At 42.9% G+C, this 21,179-nt stretch overlaps 1 protein-coding gene and 1 pseudogene across 1 annotated transcript in view; one reads left to right on the top strand and one right to left on the bottom strand.

Moving 5' to 3' along the window:
• Positions 1–21,179, bottom strand: part of ADRA1B (adrenoceptor alpha 1B) — a 56,408-nt gene that overhangs the window by 13,403 nt on the left and 21,826 nt on the right. The window lies entirely within an intron of this gene.
• Positions 8,211–9,163, top strand: LOC112133424 (glyceraldehyde-3-phosphate dehydrogenase-like; annotated as a pseudogene).

Raw genomic sequence — 21,179 nt, 5'->3', positions numbered from 1 at the left:
TCTCATCCACGGATGTCCAGGAAGTACACAGTCCCCAGATTAAGAGTCTCTGCTCTTCTCTCTACAGATTTCCATCATAACAGTTGAACATTTAAGGGTTTGTCTTTCTTGTTCACAAGCTCCTTAAGGCCAGGGTCAATCTTATTTGTCTTGGTTTCTCTAGCATCCAACACAGAGCTTGTGTTACAGTGAATGTGTAAAAATACTTGTTGAGCACATAACCTCCTTTTCATGTGCCTAACTCAGCATCAGGTTCATAATAGGTGCTGAATAAATGGTTGTTGCCTGTATTTGATTTCTTTCTCTTCTTTACTTACCTAAATGACATTCAAGTGCCAACACCCAGCTCAGTTTCCGTCTCCTCCCAAAACCCTTCCTGACTGCTCCAGACTTCTTCTTTTTTATTTACCATCAAAGAGAGTCCATAGTATATGGGTTAATATAAAATGCCATTGTTAGGGGGTGTGCCTCTTAACTCTTTGGGAACTGTAAAAGCTCCTTAAAGATGAGGTCTGTGTCTTGCCCTTCTAGCACAGGCCTGGGCATGCTGTCAGTGCACATTGATTACCACTGATTAACTGATTGACCCATTCCAACTTCCAGTAGGGGAGCTACCTTTTGGCTTAAGCCCAGAGTTGAAAGCAGATGGGATGAAATGGTTTCTGCAGCACTAAGGTTCCATCTTTGATGCCAGACTGAGTTTGTTCCATGCTTTGACCTCATTGGAAATAGTAATTTCCCTGCAGAACACTTTTAGAAACTGAGCATTGGTGGGACTTACCATGGAGAAGCTATAAAACTTTATAAAGGGTCATAAAAGAAGACATCTATAAATGAAGATACATAGATTGCTTTTGTATAGGAAGTCTCTATCCAAGATAACTTCAGTTTTCCCCAAATTAATCTGAAAATTCAAAACAGTCTAATTGAAATCCCAACAGGTTTTTGTTGTTGTTGTTGTTGTGTAGAGAGCTAAATAATCCAAAACCAAATTTATGGAAGAATATGGAATTTGGAAGAATAACCATGAGAAAAATATCCAGATCAATGGAAATAAAGAGGAATGGTAAGAGTGGGTATGAGGAAAATGGGTAAACTCTCAGCTCTATAAATATTAAAACCTGTCATAGAATCATAGTAATTAAAAAAAATCCTAGGGCAGGAAGCGCAGAAAAAGCCAGAAGAAAGATCAATGAAATTATGTAGTTTAGAAAGAGAACCAAATATCCATGAGAATTTTATATGCCATTTCAATGCTTGTGGGAAAAAACAGACTCTAAGTGGTGGGAAAAAACAGACTGTAAGTTGGGGCAACAGGATAGCTATTTAAGAAAGAAATAAGGCGGGATCTCTACTTTATTTCTTACATTAAAATAAACTTAGACAGATCCAATATCTTAAATATAGAAAAATTGTTAAAGTATTAGAAGAGGATATAGGTACATATTTTTATAAGTATGAAATAGGAAAGACCATTTTAAGCACAGCTAAAAGTCCAGGATCTGTAAATAAATGTATTGATGAATTTGTCTAGACATTTTTATAAGGCTGCAAACTTCAAAAACAAAAGAAGAATTGAGAGAAATATGTGTAATTCAAATGACAGTAAAGGAATGATATTTCTTTTCTTTTCTTTTTTTTTTTTTGAGATGGGGTTTTGCTCTTGTTGCCCAGGCTGGAGTGCAATGGTGTGATCTTGGCTCACTGCAACCTTCGCCTCCCGGGTTCAAGTGATTCTCTGGCCTCAAGTTGCTAGGAATCCAGGCACCTGCCACCATGCCCAGCTAATTTTTTGTATTTGTAGTAGAGATGAGGTTTCGCCATGTTGACCAGGCTTGTCTCGAACTCCTCACCTCAGGTGATCCACCCGCCTTGGCCTCCCAAAGTGCTGGGATTACAGGCATGAGCCTGGCCAAGGAATGATATTTCTAATACACAAAGCTCTTTTTCAAATAAATAAGAGAAAACACAATAGAAAACTAAATCATATGAATAAACAAATAAGAAGAGTAAGTATATAATTGACACCCAATGAATTAATGAAAAATATAATTTTTTTTTTTTTTTTTTGAGACAGAGTCTCTCACTCTATTGCCCAGATTGGAGCACAGTGGCATGATCTCAGCTCACTGCAGCCTCCACCTCCTGGGCTCAAGTGATCCTCCCACCTCAGCTTACAGAGTTGCTGAACTGCAGGTGCGCACCATGGCACCCAGCTAATTTTTGTATTTTTTTGGTAGAGACGGAGTTTCACCATGTTGCCCCAGCTGGTCTCAAACTCCTGGGCTCAAGTGATCTGCCCACTTCAGTCTTTCAAAGTGCTGGGATTATGGGAGTGAGTCACCATGCCTGGCCTGAAATTTCTTTACAAAATAAATAATGTAAATTAAAAAGCAGCAAAATAAGGCTGGGGACGGTGGCTCACACCTGTAATTCCAGCACTTTGGGAGGCCAAGGCGGGTGGATCACTTGAGGTCAGGAGTTCGAGTCCAGCCTGGCCAACATGGTGAAACCCCATCTCTACTAAAAATACAAAATTAGCTGGGCGTGGTGGTGCACGCCTGTAATCCCAACTACCTGAGAGGCTGAAGCAGGAGAATTGCTTGAACCCGGGAGGTGGAGGTGGCAGTGAGCCGAGATTGCACCATTGCACTCCAGCCTGGGTGGCAGAGCGAGACCCTGTCTCAGGAAAAAAAAAAGCAAAATATTAAAATAGTTTAGGTATATTTTTGTGGAAGATATTTTAAAACGTGCTTATGCTCAATTTGGCAAGTGTGTGGGAAAACAGACATTGTCATACATTCTGGGCAGAGATGTAAATTTTGGGTGGAAAACTGGCATTATCTAATAAAATTAAAATGAGCATGGCTTTTGATCTAAGTATTTGACATTCAGGAATTTAGCCTACGTAAGTATTCTTGAAAAAGAGCAAAGATGAAAGTATAAAAAATTGCAGTAATGCTTTCCACAAATAGGAAATAATTTAAATTTTTAACAATGGGGGATTGTGAAATAAACCATGTAGCATTTACATAATGAAAAACCATACATTTATTAAAATGGTAAGCTGTCAACAATGGGATGATGTCCATAACAAAATTAAGTAGCAAAAAAGCAAATTTCAGGAAAGAATGCTTAGAATGCTTTGGATTTCTATTAAAAAAACCTGTGTGTGTGTGTTTTGGTATATTTACAGCCAACAAAAAAATAAAATTTGGAAATCTGGGTGAGTATACACCAAACTGTTCATAGCTGTTATCTCTGGAATGTGTTTATGTGAACATTTTCACTTTGTATTTAAAATTCTTTTTGCAATGAACATTTTTGTTGTTTGTTTGCTTTGAAAAGGGTCTCCCCCTGTCATCCAGGCTGGCGTGCAGTGATGTGATCATAGCTTGCTGCAGCCTCAAACTCCTGGGCTCAAGTGATTCTCCTGCCTCAGTCTTCTGAGTAGCTGGGACTACTCAGTGTCACCAGGCCTGGCCAATTGAAAACTTTTTTGTAGAGATGGGATCTCCCCTAAATTGCCCAGGCTGGTCTCAAAACCTTGGGCTCAAGTGATCCTCCTGCCTCAGCTTCCCAAAATGCTGGGATTACACGCAGGAGCCATTATGCCTGACCTCAAATATTTCTTTGGTAATCAGAGAGAGAGAAAGAGAAAGATTGAGGGAGAGACAAAGGTCAAAAATATAGGGATGGGAAAAGAGCTAGAAGAGGGCTAGTAGCTGGTAGACCTTCAAGCTGGGTTATGGCCTTTCTGGGCTCCAGTTTCTCCATGTAAAAAACAAGGGGGTTGCATTAGCTACCAGGGCCACCTCCTTCTCTGACTCTTAGCCTTGTGTTCAGCTTTTAGAGGTAGAATGGAAATTAGGGAAAAAGGTGCAGATATTTCTCCAGCCAGAGTTTCTTTGAGCCTAGGACAAACAGGCCACACAACACTGGATCCTTCCTTCCTAAGCAGTAGATGAACCTGCCGGCTGGCAGAAAGGCACAGGTGTCTTAGGATGAAAGGCTCTACAAGAGAACAGGGACAATTTCCAGCATTGGGGAATCAGATGGTAAAACACTGAGATTGGGCCACTTAGGCCATTAGGCTCCATGCAGTCCCTTTCATCTCTCCTCTCAGCAGCTGTTCGCTGATTTCCGTGCCCTCTTCTTTCTGACTCATCCTTTTGTTCTGTCCTTTGGCTGATGGGCATCAAAACTTTTCCTGCATCCAAACTGATATGACAGGTTAAGGTTATGTCTGGACCCCTGGATGGCTCTGTGTCACCTCTCGCTTGTTTGGCTCAGTCTGGGACACATTCCTCCCTGAGGAGGCCACATCTGGGACTCATACCTTCCTTGACACCCGCAGCCCTCAGGACTTCTCCAATACAGAGTGAATGATGCTGGTACACCATCTCCAGGGTGTCTTGTCTTCTCACCAGAGCCCTGTCTTGTCTTTCTGTATCCTAAAGGCTAAGCACATTGCCTGGCATCATAAATATTGTATAATTAAATGATTAGTCTTTGTTGCTGAATGCATGCCATTCTCCAGGTTCCAGCAAGATGAACCCTTATCTTGCTTCTCAGTCTAGGTCTACCGGCATGCCATAAATGACCCTGAAATTCCAGCCCTCAAAGGCTCCTTACAGTGGGGAAACCTTCCAGGTTGCAGTACAACTTGAAGATGTCCTGTAGGACACCCAGCTGGTTGGGCTTACTGTGGCCATACAAGAATGTTTTCTGAGAATCTCAATGATAAAAGGTCTGAATGTGTTCAGTGTTATTGCCTGTGCTAGCTACATATGGTAGCCTGGATGCCAGGTGGAGAAGGCCTTCCTACTCCTTGAAAGTTAGGTGAGATTGTCTCCTGTATCCCTTTCCCATAACCCTGGAAGTTCAAAGCCCTCCCTTGGAGTCTCCCGATTCCTGTCGTAGGGCAGGGACACTACCTTCCTTGTGGCCTCTCCTGACTCATGGGCACCATTTCCCTTGGTGGCCTCCTCTGTTTGCACCACACAGAGGCAATGATTCCATAAGAGAAAAATCACTCATACCAAGTGCAATGGAGTGATTGTCCTCCTAAAATCCATTTGTTGAAGTCCTATCCTGCCATGTGATGGTATCAGGAGGTGGGGCCTTTGGGAGGTAACTAGGTCACGAGGGTGGAGCCCTCATGAATGGGATTCATACCCTTATAAAAGAGACCCCAGAGAGCTTCCTCCCCATCTTTCTCCCATGTAAGGCCACAACAGGAAGGCATCTGTCTGCAACTTGGAAGAGAGCCCTCACCAGAACCTGACCATACCAGCACCCTGATCTCGGACTTCCAGCCTCCAGAACTGTGAGGAATAAATTTCTGTTGTTGATAAGCCACCTGGTCTAAGGTACCTTGTTACAGCAGCCGGAGCTGATTCAGACACCAAGCATGGAGGAGAACTATTGATGTGGATCTCCCTGACCCCCTCCTTGTCCATTCCCATCTCTGCTCCTCTCCATTTCCCTCTCAGTTTTCTCCAGGAGTTCCAAATTCATATAAATGTCTTTTGCCACTTTTCTTATGTCTCTCTTCAGGTGAGCATTTCTGTCCTGTCTTCTGGCAGCTTTGGTGTTAGCCTTGTTGAGAGGCAGCCGGGGAGAGAGAGTTGGGAATGGTGATGGTAGAAAATGGCTTTCATTTTCTTTCTTTTTTTTTTCACCAGCTCTTTTCACATAGATAAATGCTCCATTCTCAATTTGGCATAGGTTTTGGATTATCACCCTCAGCAGGAGGTCCCCGAGCTTTGTTCCCCTTCACAGCAAGTCTCTATTGAACATCTTTTAGATGCCTGCATCTGAGCAAGGAGATTAACACAGCTTCAGGAAGCAAGGAGATTTCACTAATTATTCAGTCCTCACAAGCCTATGAGGTGGGTATAATTATTAGCCCATTTTATAGATGAAACAATGACAGCTCAGCCTGATTAAGGAATTTGCTCAAGATTACACAGTGGTAGAGACAGGCTTCAATTTGAGGCCTGACCCAGAGCTACTGGCCCTTCCACACCCCAGTACTGATTGCCACAGACTGGAGACTTGTGACTCCCTTGGAACACTCAGTGTGGGGGTGTCTAGTAGAAGATGGGGAGGTGCTGGTTACACGCAGGGATGGAGAGATGTGTGGTGGGGATAGTTTGGAAAGGAGGCATTATTTGACATTGCCACTATCTTTTTTTTATTTTTTATTTTTCTGAGACAGAGTCTTATTCTGTTGCCCAGGCTAGAGTGCAGTGGCATGATCGGCTCACTGCAACCTCCGCCTCCCAGGTTCAAGTGATTCTCCTGCCTCAGTCTCCCGAGTAGCTGCAAACTCTGCCTCCCGGGTTCAAGTGATTCTCCTGCCTCAGTCTCCCGAGTAGCTGGGATTACAAGTGTGTGCTATCACTCCCAGCTAATTTTGTATTTTTAGTAGAGATGGGGTTTTGCCATCTTGGCCAGGCTAGTCTCGAATTTCCGACCTCAGGTGATCCATCTGCCTCAGCCTCCTAAAGTGCTGGGATTACAGATGTGAGCCACCACACCGAGCTCTTGACATTGTCACTTTCAAAGAACGTTCCTATAAAAGTGATTCCATATTCACATGTTTTGAGGACATAGGAGCTGGAAGGGCAGGAAATAGCATCCCCTCTGTGTAACTGCAACAGGGCAGTTTCAGAAAGCCTGTAACGTAAGAAGGTTATTCAGCCCTTGAGAGGGGAGGCCTGGCTTCTTACACAGTGTCCTGATTACAGAGAAGGTGGAGAATGTGTGCTGATTCTCACAATAATTAGAAATGGACTCTGTCTTTATGACAAAATTCAAAGAAAAAGACAGAAGATGGTGGGGATCTGAATTTTATAACAATAACAATGACAATAAGAGTAGTTATCATGTACAGAGAGCTTATAGGTGGCAAGCACTGTAATAACCCCTAACATGCACCTCTCATTCATACCCAAAACAACTCTGTGTGGGAGATGCAATTAACTGCCCCCATTTTATAGCTGTTGAAATCGACACTTATAAGAGAAGTAATTTGCTCAAAGTCATGGAACTATCTCAGCATAACCCATGAGCTCCTGCTCTCCCATGTGCTGCTGTTTTAACCTGGTGAGGCAGGCCACTAGGAAGCCAAGGACAGTAGTTTCCCCATTATCCACAGTTTCACCATCCATGCTTTCAGTTACCTGAGGTCAACTGCAGTCCAACAATATTCCATACAATAAGATGTTTTGAGAGAGCCAGTGAGACCACATTCAGATAGCTTTTATTACAGTATGTTGTTACAATCATTCTATTTTATTATTATTCTTAATCTCATATTGTGCTTAATTTATAAATTAAGCTTTATTGTAGATATGTATGCATAGGAAAAACATAGTGTGTATAGGGTTAGGTACTATCTATGGTTTTAGGCATCCACTGGGGGTCTTGAAACATATCCCCCAAGAATAAGAAGGGCCTCCTGTACCAAAAGGCAATTTAAGAAAGGGTAGCAGATTACACAGGGGACTGAAAAGTGCAGGGGATAAGCGTTTGACTGTGAATACACTAGTTTTCAGATGACTCATTTTCCCAGCCAAATCCAGGAGAAACTGTAATAATTTAGAATTGAAAAGTCATCCTTTTGCCATCTCCAGGCCTTGTGAAAGTAAGTTCCGGGCCTCCAAGAAGGTGGAGGGAGAAGAGATGCCTAACTCACAAATCCTTCCGTGATCTGTGGACGAGCAATGCCAAGAACAAAAGTGAGAGGACAGAGCAAAGAGTGAGTTTTCAAAGGATGGAAAATGTAAGTAGGGATGAAAAGATAGAACTAAGCCCGACAATAAAAGGGCACAACAGCCCTTGTTCCCCTCACCACTCTGCTCTGTATTTCTGACTAGGATGAGGTGGTTTTGTGCACAGTGAGACCCCAAAGGTGGCTATGAGGTGGTTTTGTGCACAGTGAGACCCCAAAGGTGGGTAGCCAGGACAGGGCAGCTCAGGTTCCGGCCCGAGGAGCAGACTGCATTCTTTGCCCCTGTCTCACAGTGGTCTGGTCTATCCATCAAGACTGTGCTAAATTCTCCACTAGGGGCTCTCTGCTCCTCCCATTCGACAGACAGCTGCATCTTCTTGTGCATTGCCAGCCGCATCCCTGAGACGCCGTGGTGAAGGTGAAGGCTGGAGTCAACGGATTTGGACGTAGTGAGCACTTGCTCACCAGGGTGGCTTTTAACTCTAGTAAAGTGGATATTGTTGCCATTAATGACCCTTCATTGACCTCAACTACATGGTTTACATGTTCGAGTATGATTCCACCCATGGCAAATTCCATGGCACTGTCAAGGCTGAGAAAGGGAAGCTTGTCATCAATGGAAATCCCATCACCATCTTCCAGGAGCAAGATCCCTCCAAAATCAAATGGGGCGATGCTGGCGCTGAATATGTTGTGAAGTCCACCAGTGTCTTTCACCATGGAGAAGGCTGGGGCTGACTTGCAGGGAGGAGCTAAAAGGGTCATCATCTCTGCCCCCTCTGCTGATGCCCCCCATGTTCATGTTGGGCATGAACCACAAGAAGTATGACAACAGACTCAATATCGTCAGCTATGCCTCCTGCACCACCAACTGCTTAGTGCCCCTGGGCAAGGTCATCCATGACAACTTTGGTATTGTGGAAAGATTCCAGAACACAGTCCACGCCATCACTGCCACCCAGAAGATTGTGGATGGCCTCTCTGGGAAACTGTGGTGTGACGGCTGCGGGGCTCTCTAGAACATCACCCCTGCCTCTACTGGCACTGCCAAGGCTGTGGGCAGGGGTCATCTATAAGCTGAACAAGAAGCTCACTGACATGGGCTTCTGTGTTCCCATCACCAACGTGTCAGTCATGGACCTCACCTGCCACCTGGAAAAACCTGCCAAATATGATGACATCAAGAAGGTGGTGAAGTAAGCATCAGAGGGTCCCCCCAAGGGCATCTGGGGCAACACTGAGAACCAGGTTGTCTCCTCTGACTTCAACAGAGACACCCACTCCTCCACCTTTGATGCTGGGGCTGGCATTGCCCTCAAAGACCATTTTGTCAAGCTCATTTCCTGGTATGACAATGAATTTGGCTACAGCAACAGGGGGGTGGACCTCATGGCCCACATGACCTCCAAGGAGTAACACCCCTGGACCACCAGCCCCAGCGAGAGCATGAGAGGAAGAGCGAGGCCCTCACTGATGGGGAGTTCCTGCCACACTCAGTCCCCCACGACACTGAGACTCTTCCCTCCTCACAGTTTCCATACAGTTTCCATACAGACCCCCTGAAGAGGGAGGGGCCCAGGGAACCCCACCTTGTCATGTACTATCAATAAAGTCCCCTGTGCTCAGCCAAAAAAAGAAAAAATTCTCCACTAGGGTCACCCAAAAGGGCAGATCACTCAAGCTTGCTAATTCCTCTGTCCATCTCCTTCCTTGCAAGCTGGAACCAGATGTTTCACCCCTAATCCTGAAATGTCACTGAGCCTCAGTAGATTATTACAAAAAACTTCCCTGATGGATCATTACAAAAAACTGCCCCATTCCTCCCAGGGAGCGTGTGCTCTGGTCAAGGAGGGCTCACAGAAAGATCTGCCTGGCACAACAGCATTCAGAGCAGATGGACAGGCGAGGCCCTGGACCTCACTCTCTCTTCCCTGCTTGCCCTGATCCACTGCTTGTGACAGGAGGGGAGTGGGTAGGGTTGGTGGAGGTTTGACTTATCTGGGACGAGGCTTTGCAAGCCATAAAGGAGCAGGATGCAAGAGGAGATAATGAAAAACGCCAGCGCGTGAAGAAGTGCATTTGGCAAGAGAATCCAACACTTATTCTTCTGAGGTTGCTGAAGTGCACAAATGGAGGCAGGCTGGTGCCGGCCGGTCCATCTGCTCTGAGATCTTACTGATCTTAGTGGAGGACAGCATGACCTCAGGAGAGAGTCTCGACCTAGTACCTCCTACCACGTGGCAAATACACTGTTATAGCGCCTGGGCGTTTCATTCCAGTGTCTCCTGATCTGGTTCTTTATGTTTCAGGATTGTTTAAAAGAACAATCTGGCAAGACCAGCATTTGAAGAGCGAGTGTATTAGTCCTGCTTTTAGTTTTAGTTTTCATGTTGTTGATGCATCAATCCTCTGGCAAGCCCAGAAGTTCTTAATGGTGTTTGTGAGCCACTGAAAAATAAAAGGTTATTTGATGTGCATATGTACATTTTCTGCATAGCTGTTTCATAGCTTCCCTCAGATTTTCAAAAGCGCCCATGTACCAAAAAAAGGATAAGAGCCATTGATTTAGAGAAAATCACTGTTTTGATCAGGAACCATGTTGCATGCATGCTCTAAAAGCGTGAATGAGCTATCAGAAGATTGGGCTTCATTTTTCCCTAATGAACAATACAAATTGAGTAGTACCCCATGTTGGTGACGATGTGAATGAATGGGCATTCATACATTGAGGGTGGGAGTATAAATTGGAATATGCTTTCTGGAGGGTAATTGAGTAAGGTGATTCAAAAGCCTTACAGTTTCATGTATTTAGTTTCCCTGAAATTACAATTTTAAGAATTTGTCTTAGTGGTTAAGTGTGCTAGCTCTGCAGTCAGGCTGACTTGAATTATATTTTAACATCACTACTTATTATCTATGTCACTGTGGGTAAGTTACTTAACCTCTCTCTAGGACTCAGTTCCCTCATCTATAAAATGGAGATAATATTATTTATCCATAGGATTCTTGGAAGGGTTAAATGAGATAATACATGTAAAACACTTAGTACAGTATCTGAGACAAAATAAATACTCAATAAATGTTATTATTATTTAGATACAAGGATTTTATTGGCACATTATTTATCATAACTAAAAATTGGAAACAATCCCAAATATTCAACATAAGTGACTGGCTTAATGACACATACAATTCAACCAGTAAAAATTAACTAAGTGAATATGATTAGAAACGTGTTCATAATACGTCAAGAGACAAAGAACAGGTTACAAAATAGTACATTTGATATGCCATAGAAAAATGGCTGAATAAATATGTTTTCAACATTTCAGTGGTTATGTTTAAGGGGTGGCTTTTTATTATCTTTTTTTTGTTTTTCTGATTCTTTTAAATTTTCTACAATGAAAACACGTGTATAACTTATTGTAATAAAACGTAACTAACCCAATAAAAGTTACTTTTTGAAAACATGATGACTGATCTCTGTTGAAAAACGCTTTGTGGCTTTGAATCATCATTTCTGTGAAGGTTCCTTGCTTCATGTTGAAATGAGAGTTATATTTTCTTTCCTTGTTGAGATACCAGGAAGCTCAAATGAAAGGGTAAGCATAAAGTGCTTTGTGAAGGGCAGTGCATAGCATGTGTGAAAAGGCCCAGCTTCTTAACCTGTGGAGATTTCACAAAATAATCTGTGCTGTAATGCAGAAGGACTCCGGAGCCCTGTTGTCCGGACTTGGAGAACATGCTTCCAGCCCTGGGTCAAAGGCCTGTTACGATTAACTCCAGGGAACTGGTATGGATTGAGGATGAAGGTACAGAGACTTTCAGCTATGAAAATTGGTCTGCAGTCAGGATTCCAAGTTTAATCTCTGTGAAACCGATGGGCCGGTGTGGCCATGCTTACTAATTAGACAGCAGCAATGTAATTGATCAAATCAATTCCCTTCATGACACAAAGCCAAAGAATCCAGGGACAGCTTGAGCCTGGAAGAGCTTGCAGAAAGCCAGAGAATGTGAATCCCTCTCCCAGAGATATTAACGTGGTTAATCTAAATTTTTGTGCTAATTGCTGGCTCCTTTCTCAATAACGGATAATATGGTGATGCAATGTAGCTCCCGTGTCCCTCACATGGCCAGACCCTAGGCTGGAGAGATTTAAGTTGTGCTCATTCCTTTCCTGGATTTACAGCAAGCATTCAATGTCATCAAGCTTAAAGAGCCTTTGCTTTCTGGAAAGAAGCAAAGTCATAGCCAGGTCCCCCATTTCATTTATGAATAGCTTTAGCATTAATTTGAAAGCCAGTGTATTGAAAAAAAGAATGTAAAAGGGAAACCATGAAAAGAAATGAGGCTTATTCCAACAACCAAGTATTGAGGCCAATACTTCAATCTGTTTCGTGCAGATCAAATGAAAAAAAGTGCTATAGAGGCTGCATTGGTTGAGTGAAATAAGCATGGGATTTGGTGGCAGACAGAGCTAGTTGCAAGCTCAGCTCTGCCACTTATGAGCCGTGAGAACTTGGGTCAATTATTTTACCTTTCTGAGCCATGGTTTTCTTTTCTTTTCTTTTCTTTTTTTTTTTAAGATGGAGTTTCCCTCTGTTGCCCAGGCTAGAGTGCGGTGGTGCGATCTTGTATCATTGCAACCTCTGCCTCTCAAGTTCAAGCAATTCTCCCTGCCTCAGCCTCCGCACTAGCTGGGATTACAGGCATCCACACCACACCTGGCTAATTTTTCAATTATTTAGTAGAGATAGGGTTTCGCCATGTTGGCCAGGCTGGTCTTGAACTCCTGACCTCAGGTGATCTGCCCACCTCGGCCTCCCAAAGTGCTGGGATTATAGATGTGAGCCCCCGCACCCAGCTAACCATGGTTTTCTTATTTGTACAATGGAGACAATTATGCCATCCTCAAACGGTTGTGAAGATTAAACAAGATAACATACTGAAACACCTAGCTCAGTGCTAGGGACATCATAAGTGCTCAGTAAACATTAGTTCTCCACCAGTGTCTTGTCTTCTGGACAAAGCCCTGAAATCATGTCTTTGTTCTATGCTACAAACTCATGTGTCGTAGTCCTATACTCTATGCCATTGGATTTCCAGATGATTCTAGACAAGGTAACCTGCAGGCTTTCCAGAATCTATGCCATGTTTATGTATGAGCTCTGATTCTTAAGAGAGGGAACAATAGAATCTAAGCATATTCAATATTATACTATAATTTTAATTGTTTTCATAACATACATCACAGAATACAAAATTCAAATCATCGTGGCTGGCGGTATCAGAAATCTCTGATTGCAGAAGGCATGCAACTTTTGGTTTAGAAAAAGAGGTCATGAGATAAGCAAGACTGAGAATATGGATTTACAGAATGTCATTCTGGCAAAACACGTGACAGACACACACTTGGAATGCCAGAGATGGACTGGAAGGAGAAATGGGGAGGCTTTGCGGGTACTGATAATCTTTTCTTTCTTATTTTGGTGCTGCTTACCGGGATGTGTTCATTTTGTGAATATTGACATGGCCATCCCTTCTGATTGGTGCTCTTTACTGTATGCATGTCATACTTCAATAAAAAGTTTATTTAAAGGAAATCAGTGTCACACAGTTTGTATGCATTCAGCATGAGGTGGGATAAATCCTGGAGAAGTCTCATGTCAATTTACCAGGGAATTCTCTGTAAATCCCGGATCAGGCTTTTTCCTGGATGGTCTAGATTTTTATAGGTAAGAACAGAATGCAATCCAAAGTTACCATCATCGCTTCTGGACCACGGCCTCAGCCTCACAACTGACCTCCCTGTCTCTACCCTTAAGCCTCTACAATCCATTCTCCACTTACCCGATGAAGCCTTTAAAAACAGAAATCGGATTACATTATTTCCCTTTCCAAAACCCTCCCATGATTTTCAATAGCATTTAGAGAAAATGCTAACCTTCTATCGTGACCTACAAGGCCTCACAGGATATCCATGCTTCCTTCCTGTCTGACATCATCTGCCACCTCTCTCCTCCCTCTGTGCAGTCCAGCACTCTGGCTGCCATTTTCCATGTCACGCATGTCAAATGCATTCCTATCTCAGGGTCTTTGCATTTACTGTCCTTGCTGCCTGGAATGCTTTCTCCCAGATTCCTGCAGGGCTGGCTCCTTCTAGTTACTCAAGTTTCAGCCCATGATCTCAATGAGCAGCTTTCTCTCTTTTTTCTTTTCTTATTTATTTTTTAGACAGAGTCTCGCTCTGTTGCCCAGGCTGGAGTGCAATGGCGCAATCTGGGCTCACTGCAACCTCCACCTCCCGGGTTGAAGCAATTGTCCCACCTCAGCCTTCGTGCCACCATGCCTGGCTAATTTTTGTATTTTTGGTAGAGACAGGGTTTCATCACATTGGCCAGACTGCTCTCAAATTCCTTACCTCAAGTGATCGTCTTGGTCTCCCAAAGTGCAGGGATTATAGGCGTGAGCCACTGCACCCGGCCCTCTTTTTTCTTAAAATTAATTATTTTCTTTTTCAATCAGCCTCCTCAGGTTGAGCTCATGCTTTTTCTTGATCATCACCACCCTGCTCCTCTCTAGCACACCACTCCATCTTATTTCCTCTGTAGTACCTGCAATGATCTGATATCACATGCTTATTTAGATGTATGATTTGTCCATGCCCACCCATCAGGACTGTAAGCTTCACGGAGGCAGTGGCTTTGCCTGTTTTTTCACTCTTGTATCTGCAGTGCCTTGAAGAGTACTTGAGACAGAGAAGGTACTTAATAGATATCTGGCTGTGTGATCTTTCCAAGCCTCTCACTGTCTGAATTTCAATTTCCATATCTGTAAATTTAGGCTAATAACAAGCTTCTCCCCCCACCCCCCATCTCCCCCAGGGTTGTTGTAAAGATTGAAGGAGGTAACATATATGAGGCACTTAGCACAGTGCCTGGCACATGGTAAATGGTGGCTGTGTTCCCTGGGTGCTAATTGTAAGGCATTGTTAGTTTCTCTCATTCATTCATCATGAGCAAGCAATCATCTTTTATTAGGGGCCCTTTGACAAAATGGTAACACAGCCTGTCGAGAGACCAGGTTTCACAGCATCATTCTGATGTTTCTCTGGCTAAGTGTTAGCTTTTCTCTGTGTGATGTACAATAATTAACTAATTAACAGAGACCTTGTGCTACTTCAGATCATTCTTTAAAAGGCACTGCGGATGGAATTTGTATCTAGAATAATGAGTAGCCTGCAGGACACTGCACCATGGTCAGACAGGTAATAAACGAAAGCACAGGAGCATGACACTCTGGCCAGGAGCCAGCGGCCAGCGAGAAAGCTGATAGCCACGCTCTCCACTGTGACAAACGGGGCCATTTGTTCCTGGGGCATCCTGAGTAAATTGGTATCTTTAGAAGAGTTTTGTTAAAAAACAAAAAAACTCTGCATGAAATGTTCAGAAGGAAACAGGGCCTGCCACTTTAAGAATGTGAGTTTGTAAAGGTGAAAGTGGTCTCTGTAAGATGTGATATAAACAAATGAGCAAATCTTGGGTAAGGTACCTCATTGAATGGTAAAGAAGTATTGGTTTTAAAGGAAGAGAGAACCAAGAAGAATAAAACTGGGGAGTGAGAATGTGTGTGTATGTGTGTGTTTGTGTGTGTGTGTGTGTGAGAGAGAGAGACAGAGAGAGAGAGAGAGAATGAGAGCCAATTGTGGTAGTCAGTCAGTCACCCAGGTAACAATATACTGATTGGAAGGAAATCATCACAAAATTTTAGCTACAAAATGAGAAAATGTTTCATTGTGTTCCTTTAACATTTTATCTTTTCTTCCTATGATCTGAGGAAGAAAAGATTGGGAAAAAATCAAATGAAAAGCAAATCTCTTTCTCTCCCCAACCCCTGAAATCCCCTAAGTAGGTCACACACAGTATCCTCAATCGTCTCAGCGGAGGCTCAGCCTACAGCAAGCATAAAAGAATTTCGAGGCGTTACCTAGATAGATCTGGTTAGGGAGAGATGCTGACAGGTTACACAGGGTGGAAGTCATTAGACTAACGATCTTTAATCAGGTTGGAGCTGTGGAGTTAGGGACATTCATGTCTGGCATTCTTTCATCAGGGTCTTAAACTAGAGGAACTGGCCCCGTGGGTTTACTTTCAGCCCTAGAGAGTTCAGAGCTAAGCAAAGTTCAAGAGGTAAGTTTGTTTCTCTGGGAGAATATGAGAGCTCGATTTACAAACAGAAAAAGTACCTCATTATAGTTAGGTAGTTTATATGATTGAAACTTGTTCTGTATTATATTTCTTTTTATCCTCCACTGAGATGATCTAATTTATTTATTTTTATTTTTCATTGTTTTTTTTCTGAGACAGAGTCTTGCTCTGTCACCCAGGTTGGAGTGCAGTGGCGCAATCTCGCCTCACTGCAACCTCCGCCTCTTGAGTTCAAGTGATTCTCCTGCCTCAGCCTCCCGAGTAGCTGAGATTACAAGTGCACACCACCATGCCCGGCTAATTTTTGTATTTTTAGTAGAGATAGGGTTTCACCATGTTGGCCAGACTGGTCTCGAACTCCTGACCTCAGGTGATCCACCCACCTTGGCCTCCCAAAGATGATCTAATTTATGTTTTTATTTTAATAAAGAAAGCATTACAAATTATTAATTACATATGTAATAAATGAATACTTTTTCTTTTAAAAATTAAGAACAATTTTTTTGACTACCATCCCTAATTTCATATCCCTCCTTTATGGGGAACTATTTTCATCTTTTTGGTGTATTACCTTCCAGTTTTTTTCTATGTATTTCCATACACATACTCATAGAAAATAGAATATTTGGGATTTCAAAAATGTAACATTTCATACTATATGCAATGCTCTGAAACTTGTTTCTCCCCGCAACAATTTGTCTTTTTTGTGTGTTTGTAGAGATGAGGGTCTCACTGTGTTGCCCAGGCTGCTCTGGAACTCCTGGGCTCAAGTGTTCCTCCCGCCTTAGCCTCCCAGAATGGTGGGATTACAGGTGTGACCAGCCAACAATTTATCTTAAAGATCTTTCTTAATTAGTATCCAGATCTAATTCATTCCTTCTAACTACTGTATCACAGTCCACTGTATGAATGTGTGAGAGTTTATTTCCTTACCTGCGTATGGATAGACATTTAGGTTGTTTCCCAATTAGAACAGTACTTTTTTTTTTACAAAAAGTCATATTGAGCTATATAATTCCCATACCATAAGTTTACCCTTTTAAGTGTACAATTTAGCGGTTTTTAGTAATTCACAAAGTTGTACACCAACCCCACTATCTAATTACAGAACATTTTTATCACCCCCTAAAGAAACCCAGTACCCGGCCGGCCATGGCGGCTCTCGCCTGTAATCCCAGCACTTTGGGAGGCCGAAGCGGGCGGATCACGAGGTCAGGAGATCGAGACCATCTTGGCTAACACGGTGAAACCCCATCTCTACTAAAAATACAAAAAATTAGCCGGGCGTGGTGGCGGGCACCTGTAGTCCCAACTACTCGGGAGGCTGAGGCAGTACAATGACGTCAACCCGGGAGGCGGAGCTTGCAGTGAGCCGAGATTGCGCCACTGCACTCCAGCCTGGGCGACAGAGCGAGACTCCATTTCAAAAAAAAAAAAAAAAAAAAAAAAGAAACCTAGTAGCCATTAGCAGTCATCTCATTTCCCCTTCTCCTCAGTCTCTGTGAACACTCATCTACTTTCTCTCTCTCTGCATTTGCCTATTTTGGACATTTTGTTTTAACATAATTATATGACAAAATGTGACCTTTTGTGTTTGGCTTCTTTCCCTTAGCTTATCGGTTTCAAGATTCATCTGTGTGATAGCATGTGTCCATACTTTGTTCTCTTTCCTTTGGCCAAATAACATTCCATTGTATGGATATACCACATTTTGCATATCTGTTCTTCAGCAGATGGACATTTGAGTTATTTCCTCCTTTTGGCCATTATGAATAATGCTGCCGTGAACATCTGTGTGCAAGTTTTTGTGTGAGGACATGTTTCCAGTTCTCTCCTGTGTATACTAGGAGTGGGACTGCTGGGTCATTAGGCAACCCTTTGTTTAACTTTTGAGGAACTACCAAACTGTTTTTCAAAGCGGCTGTGCCCTTCTACATTGTCATAAATGTGAGTTTTTAGAACAAGAACAAGGAAGAACATGTTCATGGGCCAAATGGATGTGTTTATTCTTGAGACATCTCCGCCATATTTGGAGCAAGCTGAAAAACAACTCAGCACTGTCCAGCAGAACTTTCTGTGATGATGAAAACGTTCTAAATCTGTGCTGTCCAATATGGCAGTCACTAGCCACGTGCAGCTGTTTAACACTTGCAAGGTGACTCCTGTGGCCGAGGAACTGCATTTTTAATTTTAATTAATTTAAATATGATTACACTCGTGTGTCCAGTGGCTACTGTATCGGATAGCACAGTACTTGTTCTCTCCTGTATGTAAAGACTGACAGTACCCAAAAGGTCCCCATAAAGATATCGGAGAAGTGATCCACCTTCTAGTATGCACCTTGCAACTCCAAGTTAGCTCTTGTCACAGACATCACAGAGAAGAAATTCAGAGATTGTGATGCATGAAATCAGAATTGTACCACATTGAAATTCAGGTAACTCCCAACTTTTGCAGAGTTATGCTTGGAAAGCTGGCATTTCATGTATCTCTTTTAGCTCACCAGTTTAAAGAACTGTCTTTATATTGTCTTGTTTCTTTGTACAAGAGCAATTCATGCTCACTACAGAGAAGCATGAAAAGAAAATAAAAACTACCACAGATAATTGCTGCTAAAATCTTGCTCTGTGTGTGTGTGTATGTGTAAGTGTGTGTATATGCATGTGTGTGTGTATGCATGTGTGTGTGTGTGTATATACTGTTAAAGAAAACGTTATTTAATGAGCTTTCTTAAAGCACAGTAAAGAAGAATTTATTTAGAACCATTGAGATAGGTATAGGAACTACTGCAATAGGCTTTGCAGTGGGGAAGACAAACTGGGCCCAACTGTGAATACAGAACAAGCAAGTGGGAATTTATGGCCAAGGAGCAGGGTTGGGGGCAGTTGATGGAAAATTACTAAGAGAAAACATCAGGAGTAAGGGTTATTCTGGCTAAACCGAACTAACAGGGTTCTTGCTGAAGGCAGGCCGGGGTAATCACATGTCACTTGGGGGGATACTGGAGGATAAGAGGCCTGATCAGATATTGAGAGTGATTAGATATTGAGGTTGATTAGATATCGATGTGGGTGGTTCTTTCTGAACTGACTCACCATGGTTCTTCCTAAAACTGGGTTTTAAAAGAAGTGCACAGATAAGTCTAGAAGACGATTCAGGAGCTGGACTAAGGTTTGTTCAAGCAAAGTCTTTGTCAGTACACACAGAATTCAACTATATTTCAGCTTTGGTAGAAGAGCAGAAGTGACATTGGAATCAATCTTGTTCCTTCCTCACAGTTCCTCTTCACAGCTCTGATCAGATTTCATTCACTTACTGAGTTGTCCCTGTGCCAGGCCCATGCTAGGTGAGACCCAGTCTCCTGGGAGAGATGGACATCAAAAAGCCCAGTGTGACAAGGCTCTGATGGGCATGAAGTGAGGACGGAGATCGCACAGGAGAGACAGTAGCCACTGCCTGGGGAATCGTGGAAGACAGCAAAGGAGATGTTACATTTGAGCTGGAGGAATTCACAGTGCGCAGGAGAGAAGGAAGGGTGTTTCAGGCAGAGGGAATTGCACTGGCAAAGGCTTGGGGCATGATAGAGCCAGGTGTGTTCAGGGAAGGGAGACTGCTCCTGTGTGGCTGGAGGAGCAATAGCAGGGGCCACGTGTGATTACCTGCCTTACTGTCTTTTAATTCTCTTATCACCCCAATAAGTTAAGTAAAATGTCATCTCTGTCTTACAGGCAGAAAAAATGGGAGCTGAGAGAAGTTAAGTAACTTGCCTGAGGTTGCACAGCTAGTGAGGGACAGGGCTGAGATTCTGATCTGTTTGAGCACAAAGCCCTATCTTGGGAGATGGGGTAGGTTAGATTCCAATTGCGAAGAGTCTTTTCTATCACACTCAGAAGTTCAGAAGTCACCCTGGGGTAATTCAGCAGGGTACCAGCTTGAGCGGATCTGTGCTCTAGGAAGATCTTTGTGGCAGCAAAGCAAAGACAGTTTGTAAGCAGGTCAGCAATTTACCTTGGGCTGAACTATCCTCAGTGCATTGCGCGCACACACACACACACACACACACATTTTCTGTCTCTCTCTCTCTCTCTCCTTCAAAGAAAGGAGCCTCTGAGAATCCAGCACTCTTTGTTTCCCTCTTCCTTCTCAAATGAAAACCAGCAGCTCTGAGTTCTATGTTTATTCCAGATCACAGTGGAAGAAGACTAGAGGGGCTGGGGACACTGCCCCTTGCTGAGGGACCTTGGACTAATCGCTTCTCACATGGCTTCAGTTTTCTTATCTGTAAAATGAAATTCTTGGCATTTCCACCTTTACATGCCCTTTCCATCTTTAAAATTGTCTGATTCCTAAGAGTGGTGGGACCTATTAAGGGATTTCACTCTGGCCACATACTGTGACTTTTGGAAAGCTAAGATGGTTTCGGACTGGCTGCCCCCAAATTTAGATAGAGTCTCTTAGCATTTCCTGCATAAGGCCAGAGACTGGATTTTCTAGGCATTGCTGAGGACTTGAGTCTTCTTTGGTTTTCAGGCTAGGCCAATGGCCGCAAATAACCTAATTAGGACCTCGCAAGCAGCTTGCCCAGTGAAAGCTAATTTAATTAGGGTCTTATTAGTTGTTATAACTACTTTTTAATGAAGCTTTATTACATTCAACTACGCAAATCCTAAGCAATTGTATTAAATGCTGGCAAATGACCCATTAGTCTTTGATTTCACTTCTTTTTTTGCATTGTTCACATCTATCCTGAGATTCAGATGCCTGTAGTTCATTTTTCCTCTTTGAAGCCAGGTGCAGCCTTGAAGGCGTATTTTCTGTTCTAGTCTCATTACCCATTCTCTGGGATTCCCCATCCACTTACGCTAATGATATGATATTGGAGTGATATGTGGGGTGGAGAAAGGCTGGGAAATCTCTCCCCAGTGGTCTTCCATATTCCCTAACGTTTCCATCATCAATCACTCCATGGTTGGAAGACTTCGAGGATAAGGGCCCCTGGTTGAAATGCAGATGTCATTTTGGAGGCAAATGCAGAAAACCATTATTATGAATTAACATCTGAGGATTAGCTCATCATATTAGCTAATTGGTCAATACAAGATACTTCAACAGAATGGATTCTGGATGGAGTTTTGATAGTTGCTGGTGTGTAGAGGAGAATGAAAGAAAACCAAGAGTTAATTCGTTTCTGCTGTGCAATAGTCACTGGGCTAGATATGTTCACATATATT

The sequence above is a fragment of the Pongo abelii genome, chromosome 4 (genome assembly GCF_028885655.2).
Source record: "Pongo abelii isolate AG06213 chromosome 4, NHGRI_mPonAbe1-v2.0_pri, whole genome shotgun sequence".
In the NCBI taxonomy this organism is placed as follows: domain Eukaryota; kingdom Metazoa; phylum Chordata; class Mammalia; order Primates; family Hominidae; genus Pongo; species Pongo abelii.
Note: the sequence above shows the minus strand (reverse complement) of the source record. Positions and strands in the feature narration are given on the sequence as shown.